This window comes from Somniosus microcephalus, chromosome 11 (genome assembly GCF_052327205.1).
Source record: "Somniosus microcephalus isolate GS21.2 chromosome 11, FLI_Smic_1.0, whole genome shotgun sequence".
In the NCBI taxonomy this organism is placed as follows: domain Eukaryota; kingdom Metazoa; phylum Chordata; class Chondrichthyes; order Squaliformes; family Somniosidae; genus Somniosus; species Somniosus microcephalus.
In genome coordinates this window covers 92,540,107-92,563,154 of record NC_140997.1, presented here as the reverse complement: position 1 = coordinate 92,563,154, position 23,048 = coordinate 92,540,107, and the positions used below count along the sequence as shown (strand labels likewise).

General features: G+C 48.0%; 1 protein-coding gene across 2 annotated transcripts in view; it reads left to right on the top strand.

Annotated features, from left to right (window-relative positions):
- Positions 1-23,048, top strand: part of srlb (sarcalumenin b) — a 124,777-nt gene that overhangs the window by 632 nt on the left and 101,097 nt on the right. The gene's annotated exons all lie outside the window — the stretch shown is intronic.

Here is a 23,048-nt window from a genome sequence, read left to right as displayed (position 1 = left end):
TTTGATCTAGCAATTCTGCTGTGGCTCATGTCCGAGAATTCTGGGTTAGTGTAAAGGAACTAAGTATGGAAATGGCTTTGTAACTGGACACCAGCACTAGCCGATCGCCTGGCTGTGCCAGCAGCAGTTGTTGGCTCCGTGCGCTGTCACACAGGAGATTTATCCCGTCTTCCTGACCATTTAAGGACATCTTATATTTTGAAAGAACTGAAATGTTTCGAGCAGAATCCAACACGGCCCCCTTGACCGGCTGAGACAGTACTGCGTTCACCAGCCCAGGTGAATGTGGGACTCTCCTTTTAGGAATTCCGGCTTTTAGCTATTCCCTTTTTTTCTTCTCCATGAAACTATCTTGGGAATTGCTGGATTGAGTTGGTGTTAGAGGTCCCAAATCCCCAACACCTGCTTCATTCAATTGCTTGGTTCCAAGATGACACCACAGACTGACTATCATATAACATGTCCAGCTCGTAAGAAAGAAACAAAAAGAACTTGCATTTATATAGCGCCTTTCACAACCTCAGGATGTCCCAAAACTCTTTATAGCCAATGAAGTACTTTTGAAGTGTAGTCACTGTTGTAATGTAGGAAAGGTGGCAGCCAATTTGCGCACAGCAAGCTCCCACAAACAGCAATGAGATAATGACCAGATAATCTGTTTTCTTGATCTTGGTTGAGAGATAAATATTGGCCAAGACACCGGGGAGAAATCCCCTGCTCTTCTTCGAATAGTGCCATGGGATCTTTTCTATCTACCTGAGAGGGCAGACAAGGGCTCGGTTTAACATCTCATCCAAAAGATGGCATCTCCGACAGTGCAGCACTCCCTCAGTACTGGAATTGAAATGTCAACTTGGATTATGTCTGAAGTCTTTGGGGTAATGCTGGTGGCTTTGGATTTCCAAAGCTGCAGAGAACCAATAGACTGGGAGCCAAATGGCTGAAGTAAATGCAGCAAAACATTTCTAAATTAATTAACAAAATAAAAATCAACTCCTGTTATGAATGTGTGCATTGGCTACCTTGTACTATGGGGTGTTGAGGCCTGAGGCCTACTTAGTGCCTGGTGTGCAAGTGGAGGTCCCACATGCTTATGGTGCCTTCACGCCTTATGTGCAAGACTCATTAATAGGGAAAAATCCTGTAATTCACCTGGAGCTGCCCATTTAAAACAGGCGCTTCAAGGAGGGCCTACAAACAAAATGGAAGGCCTGCATTGTTGGGTGGCCCTCTCTCCCACATAGCACTACCCTTCATTGCTGGACATCCTGTACCTTGGCCTCAACCTCCCATCTGTGAAATGGGCTTTTTTTCTGCAAGCCATTTTTAAAACAATAAAACAGACCACAGTTATAGAGGCAGACTGCGGCCTTTTAAGATCTGTTGGTGCCGATAACCTATTTAAAACGAGCTGGCCTTGCATCACAGGGTGAGGTCAGCCTGGAGAAGCAAGGGCACAGCCAACCTCCAACACGCATCCTGCCTGGACACTGTTATTGGCCCCTTCCAATTCGGCCATTTTGTAATCAAATCCAATAATCATAGGCAGAGCTTGACATAGACCTTCTCCTGCCTGTGGAACTCTCCTCCCAGACTGTGTCATTATCTGGAATTCTAGGGGCGATTTCCCAATCCTGTGCTCCCACCAAGGAGCCATGCTTGAAGAATCGGGCTCCAATGTTGCAGCCCTATCTCTTCCTGCACTCAATAAGCACATAGCTCCCTGCTGGGAGTGTGAAATATTGTGCATTAACCTGGGGGCGGGAAATCGGTGACCTCAAGCAACCTTTGGGGTCAAATTCATGAGTCATCTATCCTTTTGATAGCGGGGCTGGATTTTTGTTATGAATGGGTTGGGTGCCTCACAGCCATTGGAACAGGCTCGAGGGACTAAATGACCTACTCCTGTTCCTATATTCCATTGAACTGTACCAGGCAAGAGTCTACACCCAGGGGGAGGGGGAAAATCCAAAATGGAGTCAAGTTCAATATCACAACAAGGCCAACACAGAATCATAGAACCCTACAACACAGAAGGGGGCTGTTCAGCCCATCACGCCTGTGCCAATTCTCTGAAAGAGTAATCCACTTGGCCCCATTCCCCTGCCCTTTCCCCACACCCTTTTGAATATTATTTATCAAATATTTATTCACTTCCCTTTTAAAAGCTATCACAGATTTAGCTTCTCACACTGTTTCTTGTTAGGCATTCCATATCCTAAAACTCTGTGTAAAAAAACTCTCCAAACCTCTCCATTTGCCCTTTTGATGAACTTAAATTGATAACTTCTAGTTATTGACTCACTGACCAATGAAAATAGTGATTCCTGATTTACCGTATCAAATTCCTTTCATAATTTTAAACACTTCTCTCAGATCTCCTCTTGCCCTTTTCTGTTCTGATGAAAAGAGCCCAGTTGCTCTAGTCTTTCCTCATATTTAAAGCTTCTCATCCCTAGTATCATCTTAGTGAATCTCTTCTGCACTGGTCTTGACATTCTTCCTAAAGTAGGACACCTAAAACTGGACACAATATTCTAACTGTAGCCTAATCAATGATTTGTACAGCCTTAGCATAACCTCTTTAGTTTGCTACTCCATGTCTCTATTTATAAAACACCTGGGCTAAAAATTCAGTGGCCTGCGCCACCAGTTTGCGCCCAAAGAGAGCTTTTGCGCCACTGTGCAAACCTACCGCCATATTTAGCGGGGCGCTAATGGCGGCGTTAGCCAGTAGTGCTGCGCCGCCACCGATGACTTCATCGGTGTGCGCAGCGCCCCGCTATCGCCCCGCTGGCCATATTTGGTTGCTGCCGCCTCCCCCGCGCCGGCCGCAAACAGCGACCGGTACACGGGGCCTACCTGTGCCGGTAGTGGGGTGAGTTAAGGTGGAGGTGCGGCCGGCCGCTTTTTCGGCGGCCGCCTGCCCGCACCTCCTTCCCCGGCCTCCTACACCCCCCCCCCCGCGGCATTGCCGGCTGTTTCCAGAGAGCCCGGCACTTCTCCTTGGTGCCGGGCTCATTTGCCGGCACTCGCGAGCGGGGATCGCGCTGTTGCAGGCACCTCCCCCTTAAGAATGAGAGGAAGGCCTGCAGTACCGCAGGCTGCCGTGCCGCAGCGGGTGGCGCTGCGGCACTTTACACGCCGATATTCAGTTTCAGCGCCCCAAGCGGGGCGCCGAAACCCTTGTTTAGCGGCCGGCTTCCACTTGGGGCGCTGAAACTGAATTTCCCGCTGGCGCAAGTGGCTCCGCGCGCAGCGGTAATTCTGGCGCCCAGGCGAGCTGGGCACCCCTAACTGAATTTCTAGGCCAGGATCCAATATGCTTTTTTTTAAAACCGCTTCATTAACTTGTCTTCCCATTTAAATAAATCTGTGTACCTCCCAACAGAACACACATATTTACAACTATATTTGTTTTCAATCAACGATGGGGGAGCTTTTTAACTAGAGAGGACCCCCGCTTTAACTGATAGTGCTAATCTTTAAGGGTGAACACTCTGTATTCAAAACTTCAGTTAAATCTCATGAACCAGAGATTTTATTGACTTGTCCTTCCACGTTTAAATACGCATGGTCTTTCTGTAATCCTACGCTGGTGTTACGTGGATGTGAATCACCTGGTTTCATGTTCAAAGTAGGGGCCACACATAGCTCTTGAACCAGCAGACTCTACTGCTCCAGTGTGACATTTGTTTTGTCGATTTGCCACACTGACCATTCTTAGGCCTGTCTGAGTGAGATTCGTGCTGAATCAGGGGCAGTTGTGTGCTGTAGGTCCATACCCACTCAGAACCTTGTCAAGAATGCCAAACTCATTTCACAAGCACTCATTTCCAGCCAGAAAACAGAAGAGACTTTCATCCCATCGGTCTAAGCGGGATTTGAGCCCAGGTGAGAAAGTTGAAAGGTGATAACCCTTTGCATTACTCAGCCCACTCCCCCATTTCTTATTACAATCCATCCAAAAGGTGCCAAGTCCACCAACTTGAACCAGAGTCTGAGCTGATGATTCGTTGCCACCTTAGGCTTGACCTTTGCCCCCAGTAAATGGAATGGACTGTGATGGGCCCAGTGATGGTTTAAGGAACCAGTTAATAGAAAGTGCAGCATCCAAATTTAATAATAATTGGACTGTGTATCGTCACATCAAAACGTCTTATACTTCACACAGAGAAATACTTTTGAAGTTCAGTGATTGTTGATACAAAGGGAAAAAACAAACAGATAATTCCTGTAGGTACAAAAGAGGCCACAAAAACAGGTAGAACAAATCAATTTAATAAGAAGGAGGTAAAATTGACTGAGGCCACAGGAAAGCTGTAATGAGATCGGATCCTGCAGTCAGATTCACTCTTAAATGCTCCCTGCTTTATAAAGACTTGCATTTATATAGCGCCTTTCACAACCACCAGATGTCTCAAAGTGCTTTGCAGCCAATTAAGTACTTTTGAAGTGTAGTCACTGTTGTAATGTAGGAAACGCGGCAGCCAATTTGCACACAGCAAGCTCCCACAAACAGCAATGTGATAATAACCAGATAATTTGTTTTTGTTATGTTGGTTGAGGGATAAATATTGGCCAGGACACCAGGGATAACTCCCCTGCTCTTCTTTGAAATAGTGCCATGGGATCTTTTACATCCACCTGAGAGGGCAGACGGGGCCTCGGTTTAATGCCTCATCTGAAAGACGGCACCTCCGACAGTGCAGCACTCCCTCTTTACTGCACTGGAGTGTCAGCCTAGCTTTATGTGCTCAAAGCCTTGGAGTGGGACTTGAACCCACAACCTTCTGACGCAGAAGCGAGTGTGCTACCAACTGAGCCACAGCTGACACTGTATACACTTTGTCTTTACATTCGGAGCTGTCATCTGCCTGGTTCAAGGACGGACAGTCAAGTTTTAAGTGGGCTTTCCAGAGATATCTAAAAGTTAAATTGATTTAAAACTGGTCGCTACTTTTTCCCACTTAGTTCCGAGTCTTGCTGATGTGCAGCCAGCAGGGGGGGCTCTGTGTTTAGTTTGCACAGCTCAAATGTCCAGGCTGCGACCGGGATTAGGGAAGCTCCTTTCCTATTGAGTTGGTCTCTCTTTTACTTGTTATCCGAATGTGGGAAATGCGAGCAAGGTCCCATTTATTGCTCATCCCTAGTTGCCCTTGAGAAGGTGGTAGTGGGCGTCCTTGAACCGCTGCAGTCCGTATGGTGAAGGTGTTCCCATAGTGCCCTGCTGTATGCCTCAGAGACATGGACCATGTGCAGCAGGCACCTCAAAGCACTGGAGAGGTACCACCAACGTTGCCTCCGCAAGATCCTGCAAATCCATTGGCAGGATAGGCGCACCAACGTCAGTGTTCTCGCTCAAGCCAGCATCCCCAGCATCGAAGCTTTGACCACGCTCGATCAGCTCCGATGGACGGGTCACATCGTCCGCATGCCCGATACGAGACTCCCAAAACAAGGGCTCTACTCGGAGCTCTGACATGGCAAGAGAGCCCCAGGTGGGCAGAGGAAACGCTTCAAGGACCCCCTCAAAGCCTCCTTGAAAAAGTGCAACATCCCCACCGATACCTGGGAATCCCTGGCCCAAGACCGCACAAAGTGGAGGAGAAGCATCCGGGAAGGCGCCGAACACCTCAGGTCTCTTCGCTGGGAGCAAGTAGAAACCAAGTGCAAGCAGCGCACGTCAACCCAAACACCCCACCCACCCGCCCCTTCAACCACCGTCTGCCCCACCTGTGACAGAGACTGTAGGTCCCGCATTGGGCTCATCAGTCACCTGAGAACTCATTTTTAATGTGGAAGCAAGTCATCCTCGGTTCCGAGGGACTGCCTAAGAAGAAAAAGAATAGTGCCGTCAGGTAGGAAGTTCCAAGATATTGACTCAGTGTCGATGAAGGAAAGGCGATATATGTCCAAGTCGGGATAGTGTGTGACTTGGAGGGGAACTTGGAATTGGTGGTGTTCCCACAACATTGCTGCTCTTGCCCTTCTTGGTGGTAGAGGTCGCAGGGGAGGGAGGTGCTGTTGAAGTAACCTTGGTACAGTGTACTGATGATGGAGGGGGTGGATATTGAGTCCAGCAGCAGGAGCGCCAATCAAATGACCTGCTCTGTCCTTGATGGTGTTGTGCTTCTTGAGTGTTGTTGCGGCTGCCCCCATCCAAATGAGTATTCTATCAAACCCCTGACTACAGCCTTGTAGATATTGGAGAGTTGAGTGGTCAAGAAATGAGCCACTTCTTTTGTTGACTTTTTGTGCTCACTGAAGTTGAAATGTTTGCACTGCGAATGGAAAACTAGGGGACTATATTAAAAACTGGTCAAGTGTGACCACAGATGGCACTTCTGTTGCTCTTTGTTTGCTTCTTATTCCAACTGCACCTTGGCATCACGCCATCCAGGGAAACCACTGAGACTAGTGTTGAAAACTGGAGCCTAGTCCACGCTGCAGTAAATTAACACATTCCAGCATCCCCAGATCACCACTTCATATCACATGTAACATAATCGTGGTTATGTCACTGCAGGGTCAAAGGCCAGCTCCTTTTTATGTCATATTGCAGTCTTACGTTACAATCCGACAATAATTTGACACTTGATGCCAAGTTGTACAGGCACCACTGATCACTAGTGAACCCAATTATTTATAACCCTCGAGCTATAAATGGTTTATTAGGGTTCTTGCCTTATTCTTGTTAGAGCTGTGCAGAAATTGTTCCAAGACATTTAGGTGTGCGGGTCTGTCTGTATATCTGTATGTACGTGTGTGTCTGTATGTGTGTGAGAGTAGAGGGGCGAGGAACTGGAGGGCTGTGTGACTGAAGGGGCAAGAGATTGGATGGGGTGAAGAATCAGAGGGGAGAGTAGAGGGGTAGGGAGCAAAGGGGAGGGGCTGGAGGGACGGGGGCTTGAAGGGGCGAGGGACCAGAGGGACAAGATACCTGAGGGACGAGTTACTGGATGGATGAGGTGCATGAAGGACAAGGCAAAGAACCGGTAAAGTACCAGATGAGTCAGGTACCCCAGGGATGAGGTACTCAAGGCAAGGGGTGAGGTACCAGAAGGGTGAGTTCTATGAGTGGTGAGACAGCCCAGGGCGAGGTACTGGACGGGTGATCATATCCCAGAGATGAGTCAACATTCCGAGAGAATGGTAACCATGAAACTATCACTATCATTAATGTCCTTTAGGGAAGGAAATCTGCCATCCTTACCTCGTCTGGCGTTTATGTGACTCCAGACCCACAGCAATGTGGTTGATTCTTAATTGCCCTCTGAAATGGCCCAGCAAGCCACTCAGTTGTAACAAACCGCTACGAAACAAAATAATAAGAATTAAACCGGACGGACCACCCGGCATCGACCTCGGCACTGGCTACGGACACGGCAACAGCACACCCAGCCCAGTCAACCCTGCAAAGTCCTCCTCACCAACATCTGGGGACTTGTGCCAAGATTGGGAGAGCTGTCCCACAGACTAGTCAAGCAACAGCCTGACACAGTCATACTCACAGAATCATACCTTTCAGCCAATGTCCCAAACTCCTCCATCACCATCCCTGGGTGTGTCCTGTCCCACTGGCAGGACAGACCCACCAGGGGTGGCGGCACAGTGGTATACAGTCGGGAAGGAGTGGCCCTGGGAGTCCTCAACATTGACTCTCATGAAGTCTCATGGCTTCAGGTCAAGCATGGGCAAGGAAACCTCCTGCTGATTACCACCTACCGCCCTCCTCAGTTGATGAATCAGTACTCCTCCATGTTGAACAACACTTGGAAGAAGCACTGAGAGTAGCAGGGGCACAGAATGTACTCTGGGTGGGGGACTTCAATGCCTATCACCAAGAGTGGCTCGGTAGCACCACAACTGACCGAGTTGGCCGAGTCCTGAGGGATATAACTGCCAGTCTGGGCCTGCGACAGGTGGTGAGAGAACCAACAAGAGGGAAAAACCTACTTGACCTCGTCCTCACCAATCTACCTGTCGCAAATGCATCTGTCCATGACAGTATTGGTAGCAGTGACCACCGCACAGTCATTGTGGAGACTAGATCCCGTCTTCACACTGAGGACATCCGCCATCGTGTTGTGTGGCATGACCACCATGCTAAATGGGATAGATTCAAAACAAATCTAGCAGCTCAAACCTGGGCATCCATGAGGCGCTGTGGGCCATCAGCAGCAGCAGAATTGTATTCCACCACAATCTGTAACCTCATGGCCTAGCATATCCCTCACTCTACCATTACCATCAAGACAGGGGACTAACATAGAAAAATAGGAGCAGGAGTAGGCCATTTGGCCCTTCGAGCCTGCTCCGCCATTCAATATGATCATGGCTGATCCTCTATCTCAATACCATATTCCCGCTCTCTCCCCATACCCCTTGATGCCTTTTGTGTCTAGAAATCTATCTATCTCCTTCTTAAATATATTCAGTGACTTGGCCTTCACAGCCTTCTGTGGTAGAGAATTCCACAGGTTCACCACCCTCTGAGTGAAGAAATTTCTCCTCATCTCAGTCCTAAATGTCCTACCCCATATCCTGAGACTGTGACCCCTAATTCTAGACCTGGTTCAATAAGGAGTGTAGAAGAGCATGCCAGGAGCAGCACTAGGCGTACCTAAAAATGAGGTGCCAACCTGGGGAAGCTGCAATGAAGGACTACATGCATGCTAAAAAGCGGAAGCAGCATGCTATAGACGGAGCTAAGCCATCCCACAATCAATGGAACAGATCAAAGCTCTGCAGTCCTGCCACATCCAGTCGTGAATGGTGGTGGACCATTAAACAACTAATGGGAGGAGGAGGCTCCATGAATATCCCCATCCTCAATGATGGTGGAGCCCAGCATGTGAGTGCAAAAGACAAGGCTGAAGCATTTGCAACCATCTTCAGCCAGAAGTGCCGAGTGGATGATCCATATCGGCCTACTCCTGAGGTCCCAACCATCACAGAAGCCAGTCTTCAGCCAATTCAATTCACTCCATGTGATATCAAGAAACGGCTGAGGGCACTGGATACAACAAAGGCTATGGGCCCTGGCAATCGTGCTGAAGATTTGTGCTCCAGAACTGGCCGTGCCTCTAGCCAAGCTGTTCCAGTACAGCTACAACACTGGCATCTATCCGACCATGTGGAAAACTGCCCAGGTATGTCCTGTCCACAAAAAGCAGGACAAATCCAACCCGGCCAATTACAGTCCCATCAGTCTACTCTCAATCATCAGCAAAGTAATGGAAGATGTCATCAAAAGTGCTATCAAACGGCACTTACTCACCAATAACCTGCTCACGGATGCCCTGTTTGGGTTCTGCCAAGACCACTCAGCTCCCAACATCATTACAGTCTTGGTCCAAACATGAACAAAGGAGCTGAATTCCAGAGGTGAGGTGAGAGTGACTGCCCTTGACATCAAGGCAGCATTTGACCGAGTGTGACATCAAGGAGTCCTAGTAAAATTGAAGTCAATGGGAATCGGGAGGGAAAACTCTCCACTGGCTGGAGTCATACCTAGCACAAAGGAAGATGGTTGTGGTGGTTGAAGGTCAATCATCACAGCCTCAGGACATCGCTGCAGGAGTTTCTCAGTGCAGTGTCCTAGGCCCAACCATCTTCAGCTGCTTCATCAATAACCTTCCCTCCAACTTAAGGTCAGAAATGGGGATGTTCGCTGATGACTGCACAGTGTTCAGCGCCATTCACAACTCTTCAGATAATGAAGCAGTCCATGCCCGCACGCAACAAGACCTGGACGACGTTCAGGCTTGGGCTGATAAGTGGCAGGTAACATTCGCACCACGGATGTGCCAGGCAATGACTATCTCCAACAAGCGAGAGTCTAACCACCTCCCCTTGACATTCAACGGTATGACCATCGCCGAATCCCCCACCACCAACATCCTGGGGGTCACCACTGACCAGAAGCTTAACTGGACCAGCCACATAAATACTGTGGCAACAAGAACAGGTCAGAGGATGGGTATTCTGTGGCGAGTGTCTCACCTCCTGACTCCCCAAAGCCTTTCCACCAGCTACAAAGCATAAGTAAAGAGTGTGATGGAATACTCTCGACTTGCCTGGATGAGTGCAGCTCCAACAACACTCAAGAGGCTCGACACCATCCAGGATAAAGCAGCCTGCTTGATTGGCACCACATCCACCACCTTAAACATTCACTCCCTCCATCACCGGCGTATCGTGGCTGCAGTGTGTACCATCTACAAGATGCACTGCAGCAACTCGCCAAGGCTTCTTCGACAGCACCTCCCAAGCCCATGACCTCTTCCACCTAGAAGGACAAGGGCAGCAGGCGCATGGGAACACCACCACCTCCAAGTTCCCCTCCAAGTCACACACCATCCTGATTTAGATGTATATCGCCGATCCTTCATCGTCGCTGGGTCAAACTCCTGGTACCCCCTACCTAACAGCACTGTGGGAGTACCATCACCACACAGACTGCAGCGGTTCAAGAAGGCGGCTCACCACCACCTTCTCAAGGGCAATTAGGGATGGGCAATAAATGCTGGCCTTGCCAGCGATGCCCACATCCCATAAACGAATAAAAAAAAAGGGCGGGAAGGAAACAGAGTGATAAAATGTAGACGGAAGTTGGTTGTTTGTAAATGAAATTATATTATTTATGAAAAATGTCCAATTGTCTACTACGTGTTACTGAAGTCCAAGGGGGAAAAATTGGGTATCGCCCATTTTGGGGCGCTAACATCAGCCGGGCACAAAGTTTAGCGCCCGGTGCTAATTAATGCCTCCGACTGCAAAATTCGCCTCTATCGCCCCTGGAGGTGATTTGAGCGCTAAATCAAGCGCTACACACCTCTCTTAAGGCGCAAACGTCGTGGAGCGAGAACGTTACCAAAGCTCAGGTGATGTCAATTACCATGGAAGCCAGACCGACTGGCGCCATCCAGTTCTTAAAGGGGAGGGGCCATCTTGCAGGCCAGCCACACCCTGCTCATTGCAGCCTTGAATCTCGGCCTGGAGAGACCTCTAAAGCAATTGTGTTGGAAGCACTAATGGATAGGCCCAGGGAAAGAGCTCGGCGCTTAGGAACCTCAAAAGTGATGCTGAGGGTCAAAACTCTTTAGGACAGCATTAAATTTCTCCAGACATCTCACTCCCTCTCAACCTGCATGTACCAAAAATTTTGCCGACAAAAAAAGGCAGGAAGCGCCTTCCTTTAAATAGTGCTCCCCCAGCCCTTTCCCGACTTGAAAACGTTCCCCTCTACCTTTCGTTCCTAGCGGCAGGCGCTAAGGCAGGGGGCACGACTCATTATCTGGTCCAGGGTGCTACTGGGGCGTTGCACATTCGGCTGATGTCACGATCTGCGGGCGGTAGTGTTTAGCGCCACCGCAAAATGACTGGTCAATTTCGCGAGCGGCGCTAAAATCGTCGTGCTTGAGTGCTAAGGTCCTAGTGCTCCGTTAGCGTCCCCGGAGGCGCTAATGGGAGGTGCTAACCAACCAAATTTGTCCCCCAACAATCTCAGGACATCTTGGTCAAGAGTCTTAGGGGGGAAAATTCAGTTGGTTTGCGCCTCCCGTTAGCGCCTTAAGAGGGCGCTAATGGAGTGCAAAGCAACTAGTGCCGGTGTGCGGCGCCGCTCATGAAATTAACTGGACATTTTGCGGCGGCACTAAACACTACCGCCACGATCTCCTGCGCCGGCAGATCGTGATTTCAGTCGAGTGTGCAACGCCCCGGACCGGATATTGAGTGGCGCCCCCTGCCTTACTGCCTGCTACTAGCAACGACAGGCTGAGGGGAGCGTTTTGCAGTCAGGAAGGGACTGGGGGAGCGCTATTTAAAGGCGACTGCTTCCTGCCTTTTTTTGATGGTGACATTTATGCACCACGCATTCTGAGAGAGAGAGAGAGACTTCTGGAGAGATTCAATGCTGTGTGAAGGAGTTTTGGGTACTGAGCAGCACTTTGCAGGTTCATTTTGATTTGCCCTTCCTTGTATCGATTTAGTAGAGACTGTGGGGGCTGCACTCTCAGCTCTTTCCCTGGGTCTCTCCATCGTTCTTTCCAGCAGATTTGATGTACAGGTCTCTCCATGCCGAGATTCAAGGTTGCAATGAGCAGGGTGTGGATGGAGAGCAAGATCAACCCTCCCCTTTAAGAACTGGCCGGCGCCATTGTGTCTGTGTCCCATTGCTGACTGACATCACATGAGCTTCGCCAGCACTCTGAGGTAGCGCCTCGCTCCTCGGCCTTTGCGCCCTAAGACAGGTGTGTAGCATCTGATTTAGCGCTCCAATCAGCTCCAGGGGCGATAAAAGCCAAGTTTGCAGTTGGAGGCGATAATTTGCGCCAGGCGCTAAACTTTGTGCACGGCCGATAATCGCGCCCCAAACGGGGCGATACTGAATTTTTCCCCCTTAGTCTTTCAGGAGCTGGAGCTAAATTCAGCTGTGAAGCAGCTGGTGTGAATCCCTGTTTATATTTAATTACATTCCTCAGAATTCTGAGCCAATCCTTTGAGTAACAGGTGGATGTGGTTGATCAGTCGTGTCTGATGTTGCAGCAATATTTTTTTATACATAGAATGTACACCACAGAAACAGGCCATTCGACCCAACAGGTCTATGCCGGTGTTTATGCTCCACACAAGCCTCCTCCCACCCTACTTCATCTAACCCTATCACCATAACCTTCTATTCCTTTGTCCCACATGTACTTATCTAGCTTCCCCTTAAATGCTAATAGCCTCAACCACTCCTTGTGGTAGCTAAAAGTTCTACATTCTCACCACTCTCTGGGTAAAGAAGTTTCTCCTGAATTCCTTATTGGATTTATTACTATTATATATTTATGACGCCTAGTTTTGGACCCCCCACCCTGCACAAGTGGAAACATCTTCTCTACATCTACCCAATCAAACCCCTTCATAATTTTAAAGACCTCGATTAGGTCACCCCTCAGCCTTCTCTTTTCTAGAGAAAACAGCCCCAGTGTGTTGAGTCTTTCCTGATAGTTGTAACCTCTCAGTTCTGGTTACATCCTTGTAAATCTTTTTTGCACCTTCACCTTGCCTCTATATCCTCTTTGTAATATGCAGACCAGAACTGTGCACAGTGCTCTAAGTGTGGTCCAACTAGACCAGAACTGTGCACACACAGTGCTCTAAGTGTGTTACAACTAGACCAGAATTGTGCACACACAGTTCTCCAAGTGTGGTCCAACTAGACCAGAATTGAGCAGTGTAGTTGGGTCCTTGGTTTTTGGTCTGTACTTACAAAGAAATTATGAAGCAGCCAACAGCGTGAGGAGCTTGAATAAGCACAACAACCTAGGTCAGTAAAGGAATGACCAAAACACAATATCCAACTACAATGAAAACAGTAGTCAAAGTTCCGGATAAGGACACTGCTCCACCTGACACTCGGCTTCTGTATGTCGGACAGCTCTTGGCCTGAATTGGAAACTGTCCCAGTTTTACATCAAGGTCTCACTGGAGATCTTTCAGTGGTACATGAAATAATTAACAGGATAAAGACTTGCATTTCTATAGCGCTTTCCATGACAGCAAAAGAAGTACTTTTTGAAGAGTAGTCACTATTGTAATGTAGGAAGGCAAAGGGCTTTCTTCATCTGATCCGATCTTGAGACCTCAGTAATTAAATGGCACACATTTCCTGTGCAGATGGGTGTATGAAGAGTGGGGTAGGGGCAGTGTGGGCTCTCACAATTTTACAATTTTACAATTTAAATCGCTTTATTGGCATGATAAGTTACATCTTATGTTGCCAAAGCATCAAAATACATTTATGGTTCAGCACATAAACGCAGTTCTATTCATACAGTGTATAAACAGGTATATCCCTGAGTGTATAAATATACATTCGCATTGTTTATATATATTTTTTTCTTAGCTTACTGGTTGTCCCTCTGTTCATGGCAAGCTGCAACATAGTGCGCCGCCAGCGTTACACAGCTTCTCTCCTCTCCCAGTAGGAATGGGAGTTTTTGGTTGTCATTCAGATTTCTGAAATCAGGGCATATTTGTGAGAATTTTTGGTAGAAATTCTCCCTGATGCCCTGATATTTTCCACAAGCTGTGAGGAAGTGCATCTCTGTCTCCACCACTCCCTGACTGCAGTGAGAGCATATCCTGTCCTCTCTTGGCAGCCTGGTCTGCCTGTGTCTGCCTTTTTCGATCGCTAGGCTATGTTCGCTAAGTCTGTACCTTGTCACACAGAACATACTGTAAACAAGAAGGGACCCTTACAAGCATAGGCAGTGTTTTCTTGCTTGCAATCCAGAAAAAATAGGGCCCATGGGCCTTTCGGTGTTTTGAACTCTGTAAGAAAGTTGAAGAAAAGGAAGAACAGCTGTTACCTGCAGGCTTTATTTTTCATTCACACTCAAGGCCAAAGGCCAATGCAACAGAAGGTCTGATTTTAAATGTGGCCACCAACAAGCCCTCTTTTGGCTGCAACTGGATTCATCAAGCTATAGTGTGGTCTCTTGGCCAAGTAGATGGGTTGGGCGGTTGGAAAAATTCCACCCAACTCTGGAACCAAATGTTGATTGAGCCGCAGGGGTTAGAGGAACTCATGCTCAGCACAGACCACATTCTCCAATGCTTTACTCACATTCAACTCATTCCTGTTTGAGCTCATTTGTGGTTATGTTCACTATAAAACACATCTCACATGTTCTGGCCAGGAATGCTCGACAGACCAAGCTAAGTCATGCTTCCAATTATGTAGTGGTGTCATTGGGTTCAGGCTGAATGTGTGCACACCGGACACTATTTAATTACTGGCCCCTCGTTATTATGAGAGGTTTATAGGAGCTGATGGACGAATTAGTTGAAATCGAACAGACAGGAGTGGTGTGGGGGGAAAGGTGGAGGCTGGTACAACTAATTCTTTATCTTTTTCGATGTCTTTAAAGAATTTTTCTTCCCCTTTCCTTCCTGGTGTTGCTATCATGCTGATTCCTTGGCTGCTAATGACCTTAAGAAAGTGGCCATTTTCATCTGTGAGCCTAAACATCAAGGCTGGAATTTTCCAATCAAGGGGCCCTTGTGTCTACTCCTGACTCATAGAATGTTACTGCACAGAGGAGGCCATTCAGCCCATCACACCTGTGCTGGCATTTTGCTAGAGCCAATCCAAAACTAATCTCACTGCCCTGCTCACTCCCCATAGTTTATCTTCCTCTTCTTCAAAGATTTATCCAATTTACTCTTAAAAATTCCAACCACTCTCTTTAGCAAAGCGTTCCAAACTCTAACAACCCTTTGTGTAAAGCAAATTCTCCAAAACGTTTCTCCACACTCTCTAATTGTCACTGACTATGTGTCCACTTGAGTCACAGGGAGAGCCACAATGATCGCATTAGAAAAGTCCCGAAAATGTAACTTTTTCTTTTCCAACCGCAACCCCCGCCCCCCTCAATCCATGTACAGTAATCAACTGCCCTTTGATCAACTACATAGAATGCAGCAGGCAGCAGCCCTTAAAAATTTTAAAAGCACCCCACTACCATGGCCTCACCAACTCTGGAAATCAGGGACACACTAGTGTTTTTAGCGCCCAGTGTTTCTAGGGCACAAGTGACGAGAAAAATGTCAGGTGACATATTTCCCTCATTTGCATGTGTTCATAATGTACCCATCCCTGTTTGGGACGATGTCTTCTGGAAGTTTTCAATTAGACAGCTGACACTCTTTTAGCGGTTAGGACTGGTGTGCCCAAGAGTGTGCCAATATTTGTATGGGATCCCCAGGAGTGTGCCAATATTTGTATGGGATCCCCAGGAGTGTGTCAATATTTTTATGGGATCCCCAGGAGTGTGCCAATATTTGTATGGGATCCCCAAGAGTGTGCCAATATTTGTATGGGATCCCCAGGAGTGTGCCAATATTTGTATGGGATCCCCAGGAGTGTGCCAATATTTGTATGGGATCCCCAGGAGTGTGCCAATATTTTTATGGGATCCCCAGGAGTGTGTCAATATTTGTATGGGATCCCCAGGAGTGTGCCAATATTTGTATGGGATCCCCAGGAGTGTGCCAATATTTTTATGGGATCCCCAGGAGTGTGTCAATATTTGTATGGGATCCCCAGGAGTGTGCCAATATTTGTATGGGATCCCCAGGAGTGTGCCAATATTTGTATGGGATCCCCAGGAGTGTGCCAATATTTGTATGGGATCCCCAGGAGTGTGCCAATATTTGTATGGGATCCCCAGGAGTGTGCCAATATTTGTATGGGATCCCCAGGAGTGTGCCAATATTTGTATGGGATCCCCAGGAGTGTGCCAATATTTGTATGGGATCCCCAGGAGTGTGCCAATATTTGTATGGGATCCCCAGGAGTGTGTCAATATTTGTATGGGATCCCCAGGAGTGTGCCAATATTTGTATGGGATCCCCAGGAGTGTGTCAATATTTGTATGGGATCCCCAGGAGTGTGCCAATATTTGTATGGGATCCCCAGGAGTGTGCCAATATTTGTATGGGATCCCCAGGAGTGTGTCAATATTTTTATGGGATCCCCAGGAGTGTGTCAATATTTGTATGGGATCCCCAGGAGTGTGCCAATATTTGTATGGGATCCCCAGGAGTGTGTCAATATTTTTATGGGATCCCCAGGAGTGTGCCAATATTTGTATGGGATCCCCAGGAGTGTGTCAATATTTGTATGGGATCCCCAGGAGTGTGCCAATATTTGTATGGGATCCCCAGGAGTGTGCCAATATTTGTATGGGATCCCCAGGAGTGTGTCAATATTTGTATGGGATCCCCAGGAGTGTGTCAATATTTTTATGGGATCCCCAGGAGTGTGCCAATATTTGTATGGGATCCCCAGGAGTGTGCCAATATTCGTATGGGATCCCCAGGAGTGTGCCAATATTTGTATGGGATCCCCAGGAGTGTGTCAATATTTGTATGGGATCCCCAGGAGTGTGTCAATATTTTTATGGGATCCCCAGGAGTGTGCCAATATTTGTATGGGATCCCCAGGAGTGTGTCAATATTTTTATGGGATCCCCAGGAGTGTGCCAATATTTGTATGGGATCCCCAGGAGTGTGTCAATATTTTTATGGGATCCCCAGGAGTGTGCCAATATTTGTATGGGATCCCCAGGAGTGTGTCAATATTTTTATGGGATCCCCAGGAGTGTGCCAATATTTGTATGGGATCCCCAGGAGTGTGCCAATATTCGTATGGGATCCCCAGGAGTGTGCCAATATTTGTATGGGATCCCCAGGAGTGTGTCAATATTCGTATGGGATCCCCAGGAGTGTGTCAATATTTGTATGGGATCCCCAAGAGTGTGCCAATATTTGTATGGGATCCCCAGGAGTGTGTCAATATTTTTATGGGATCCCCAGGAGTGTGCCAATATTTGTATGGGATCCCCAGGAGTGTGTCAATATTTTTATGGGATCCCCAGGAGTGTGCCAATATTTGTATGGGATCCCCAGGAGTGTGTCAATATTTTTATGGGATCCCCAGGAGTGTGCCAATATTTGTATGGGATCCCCAGGAGTGTGCCAATATTTGTATGGGATCCCCAGGAGTGTGCCAATATTTGTATGGGATCCCCAGGAGTGTGTCAATATTTTTATGGGATCCCCAGGAGTGTGCCAATATTTGTATGGGATCCCCAGGAGTGTGTCAATATTTTTATGGGATCCCCAGGAGTGTGCCAATATTTGTATGGGATCCCCAGGAGTGTGCCAATATTCGTATGGGATCCCCAGGAGTGTGCCAATATTTGTATGGGATCCCCAGGAGTGTGTCAATATTTTTATGGGATCCCCAGGAGTGTGCCAATATTTGTATGGGATCCCCAGGAGTGTGTCAATATTTTTATGGGATCCCCAGGAGTGTGCCAATATTTGTATGGGATCCCCAGGAGTGTGCCAATATTCGTATGGGATCCCCAGGAGTGTGCCAATATTTGTATGGGATCCCCAGGAGTGTGTCAATATTTGTATGGGATCCCCAGGAGTGTGTCAATATTTGTATGGGATCCCCAGGAGTGTACCAATATTTGTATGGGATCCCCAGGAGTGTGCCAATATTTGTATGGGATCCCCAGGAGTGTGCCAATATTTGTATGGGATCCCCAGGAGTGTGCCAATATTTGTATGGGATCCCCAGGAGTGTGCCAATATTTGTATGGGATCCCCAGGAGTATGCCCATATTTGTATAGGATCCCCAGGAGTGTACCCATATTTGTAGGGGATCCCAGGAGTGTTCCAATATTTGTATGGGATTCCCTACAAAGAATGTAAAACAATGTGGGGAAAAGGGCAGAGAAATTGGGATCAAGAGTAGAGAGCTCCAGTTGAAGAGCTAGGTGAGATAGGCTGAATGGCCTCTGTCTGCATTTAATTTCAATGACGCAATAGCTACAGCATCACTGCACAAGTTAGCTGAACCACAACCATAGACCATAGCCAGCCCTGGAATCTCAGGCATGCCAGCCCTACTTGTAAGAAGAAAGAAAGACTTGCATTTATATAGCGTCTTTCACAACCTCAGGACATCCCAAAGCACTTTACAGCCAATGAAGTACTTTTAAAGTGTAGTCACTGTTGTAATGTAGGAAATGCTGCAGCCAATTTGTGCACAGGAAGCTCCCACAAACAGCAATGTGGTAATGATCAGATAATCTGTTTTAAGTGTTGGTTGAAGGATAAATATTGGCCAGGACACCTGCGAAAACTCCCCTGCTCTTCTTTGAAATAGTGCCATTAAATCTTTTACATCCACCTAAGAGGGCAGACAGGGCCTCAGTTTAACGTCTCATCCGAAGGTCAGCACCTCCGACAATGCAGCACTCCCTCAGTAATGCGCTGGAGTGTCAGTCTAGATTTTGAGCTCGAAGTGCTTTTGAAGTGTAGTCACTGTTGTAATATTGTGCTCATATATTATTTGCTGCTTTGTCTTGTTTGAATTTTGCAGGTTTGGCATGGGCTGTTCTGATTGCTGTTGTCTCCTAAATCAGAATATCAAGATTTGCTAATATCTCCAGCTTGAAATACAGGCATTTTAATTGATTTAAAGAAGGAAGAAAGAATGAACTTGCATAGATCCAGCGCCTTTTATGTCCTCAGGACAATCTCAAAAGTGCTTCATGGTCAATAAATTACTTCGGAAGTGTAGTCACTGTTGTAATGTAGGAAACGCTGCAGGCAATTTGTGCACAGCAAGACTCCACAAACAGCTATGTGATAATTGTAGTGTATGTGCTTTAAGTCAGAACTACTTTTTACAGCTCCTGTGTACTGTAGTACCGGCAGTGACCACACCGGTATATAAGCTGTGCGCATGCCTCTGTACCCCAGTCTAGAGATTACCCTCCTCCAGTAAAGACCTGTTATTTGTTTATGTACAGCATCCGTGTAATTATTTATCCACTGAACCACGGATCTAACAGTGGCGATGAGTGTTGATGCGAATCTACCTGCAACATAAAAAAAAAAATAGTCGAGTCCCGGAACACGGGCGTCGACCGCGAGCAACCGCCCAGCAGTCAGGCAGAGATCCAACTTCGCTGGGGAGGCTGTGGAGAGCCGGGCTTGGTTCCCCAGCCACAACGAGCAGTAAGAGACCGAAGACAGGTCCAGAGCAGACCCTTCCCGAGCAGCGGCGGCTGGAGCCGACCGACGGCAGAGAGAGCCGGGCAGCGTCGACGGGGTAAGAAAGAGGGTGAAGAGAGCAGGGCGCAACCGGGGGTTGATCACCGAGCGGCGTCGAGGAAAAATACTGCAAACCGGAGGGAGAGAGGGTAAGAAACAGCCGGGTTCTAGACTGAGCGGCGTCGACAAATATCAAGAGAAGAACGCGCAGAGCATAGCCAGGGATCACGGGCTGATCAGGGTCCGCGGGGCGAAGCAAGGGGAGATGCCATTGAGCCGCGGAGAAGCAGGGAGAGCGCGGGAGACGCCATTGAGCCGCGGAGAAGACGGGTGAGCGCGGGAAGGAAGGAAAGCGCGGGAGACGCCATTTTGTGTCAGCGGAGAAGAAGGGGAAGCGCAGGAGGCGCCATTGGTGATAGTTAACGCACAACCAAGGATGCCGAAGAGTGGCAGTATCTCTACGTTCGACAATGAAGTCGAAGATTGGGTGACATATGTGGAACGTATTGAGGTGTACTGCAGGGCGAATGAAGTGCCAGATGCTAATAAAGCACTGGTTCTGTTAAATTCCATGGGTGCAAAAACTTATGGGTTACTGCGAAATCTAATAACCCCAGAGAAGCCAGTAAACAAGAATTTTGAAAGCATAGTAGAAATCCTACAGGACCACTTAAACCCCACACCGCTGCTGATAGCAGAATGATTTAAGTTCCATAAAAGGAACCAACACAAAGACAAAAGCAATGCTGAGTACCTAACGGAACTGCGCAAGCTATCGAAATACTGCCAGTTTGGAGCGGGACTAGCAGACACGTTAAGGGACAAGTTTGTGTGTGGGCTACAAAGTGAAGGAACCCAGAAACGGCTTCTATCAGAAAAGGACCTTACGCTGGACAAAGCTTTCAGTATGGCAGTACAGGTAGACTACCCTTTATCCGAACTTCCGAAAACCGAAACCCTCTAAAAACCGAAGGTTTTTTCGTTCTGCGTATGTCGTGCGCACGATAAGACCAGAGTGGCGCACGACTTATGCTGAGCAGGGCAGAGTAAGCCGTACGCACGACGCCGACCCCCACCGCTGACCCCGACCCCCGCCGACCCCCACCGCCGACCCAGACCCCCGCCGACCCCCACCCCAGCCGACCCCCCCGCCGACCCCCACCCCCCCACCGACCCCCACCCCCCGCCAACCCCCACCCCCGACAAATTTCCCAGTCTTATAAAATACCTTCCGAAATCCGAAATTTTCCGAAAACCGAAACACGGCTGGTCCTGAGGTTTTCGAATAAAGGGTAGTGTACCTGTATCACACGAAGCAGCCGCAAGGGGCGCTGCAGAGATACAACAGAGACCACAAGAATATGGCACCAACGAAATGACCTATGGAACAGGGAAGTGCTATCGCTGCGGCAGAACAACACATGACCAGAAAGATTGTTGGTTCAAGGACCAAGTGTGCAGACAGTGTGGGAAAGCAGGACACACAGCAAGAGTCTGCAGGTCTGGGAAGAAAACCAACAGTAAGAAATCTCCACAGGAGAAGTACAAAAAGGTACACCAGGTGATGGACAGTGGTTCAGACGAACAGAAAAGTGACACAGACTCCGGAAGCAAGGAGCTGGGTTGTCTGAAACTACATAATGTAACTGAAATGGAGGATCACCAGACTATCTGGGTTACACTCAAGATAGACGGAGTCCAAGTGGAAATGGAATTGGACACAGGGTCAGCTCTAACAGTCATAAATCAAAGAGACTACAAGCGGCTATTTTCACACATACCCTTGAAAGCTACAGAGATTGTCTTGAAGATGTATACGGGGCAAAAAGTCTACCCCAAAGGAAAAATAAGGGTGAAAGTGACATATAAAGGTCAGGAAATACCTAAAATGGATATATATGTATTGCCAAATGGAGGACCACCACTGCTAGGACGTGAATGGATCCGGAAGATACATTTAGATTGGCATTCCATACAGGCACTGAAGGTGGAGGCCAAAAAGGATGACGACGTCACACCTGGACGACTGTCAAAAATGCTAACTGACGCAAAAGAAGTGTTCCAGGAGGGACTAGGAACACTAAAAGGAATAACAGCAACAATTAAAATAGAGGATAATGCAAGCCCAAAGTTTCTGAAGGCCAGACCAGTGCCTTATGCGATCAGACCAGCGGTTGAAGCAGAGCTGGAAGGGTTGGAACGTTCAGGAGTACTGTCCAAAGTGGACTGGAGCGAGTGGGCTACACCCATCGTTCCTGTAATGAAGAGGTCGTTGAGTAATACGCCTGGGGAACCAAAGAAGGTCCGCATCTGTGGGGATTTTAAGGTGACAGTGAACCCAGTCCTTCACACGGTGCAATATCCGCTTCCACGAATTGAGGATATTTTCGCCTCGCTATCTGGTGGTAAACGCTTCACCAAAATTGATCTAGCCCAGGCGTACTTGCAAATGGAGGTAGAAGAAGCTTCGAAACATTACCTTACGATCAACACCCATAAAGGTCTCTATCAATACAACCGTCTGGTGTTTGGAGTAGCCTCGGCTCCGGCTATCTGGCACAGGGCGATGGATCAGGTCCTGCAAGGGATTCCAGGGACCCAGTGTTATTTGGACGACATCTTGGTCACGGGCGAAAATGACGGTGATCACCTCGCTAACTTGGAGAAGGTGCTCGCCAGATTAAAGGAATATGGGCTACGAGCTAATCGCCACAAGTGCGAGTTTTTCCAGAAACAGATCTCGTATTGCAGCCACGTCATCGATGGAGAGGGGTTACATAAGTCCCCTGACAAGATAGAGGCAGTAGTCAAGGCTCCAGCACCGGAAAATGTGTCACAACTGAGGTCGTTCCTCGGGCTGGTAAACTATTACCACAAGTTCTTATCAAATTTGTCTACGGTATTACACCCGCTGAACACCCTACTGCAAACAGGGGTACCATGGAAGTGGGATGACGAACGTAGACGAGCTTTCCAGAAGTGTAAAGAATTGATCACATCAAAAGCGGTGTTGGCCCATTTCAACCCAGCACTACCAATTCGTTTGGCATGTGATGGATCACCCTACGGCATTGGAGCGGTGCTGTCGCACAAATTCCCAGACGGGTTGGAGAGGCCAGTAGCCTTTGCGTCTCGGTCACTAACCTCAGCCGAGCGCAACTACGCCCAGATTGACAGGGAGGCCCTCAGCCTAGTATGGGGAGTAAAAAAATTCAACCACTATCTGCATGGACAGAAGTTCACCTTGCTGACTGACCACCAACCACTTGTCTCCATCTTTAATCCTAAGAAGGGCGTGCCAGTAATGACTGCACAGCGGTTACAAAGATGGTCCCTGTTTCTAGGGGCGAATCACTATGAAATAGAATATAAAGGCACGAGACAGCATGGGAACGCTGATGGGCTATCG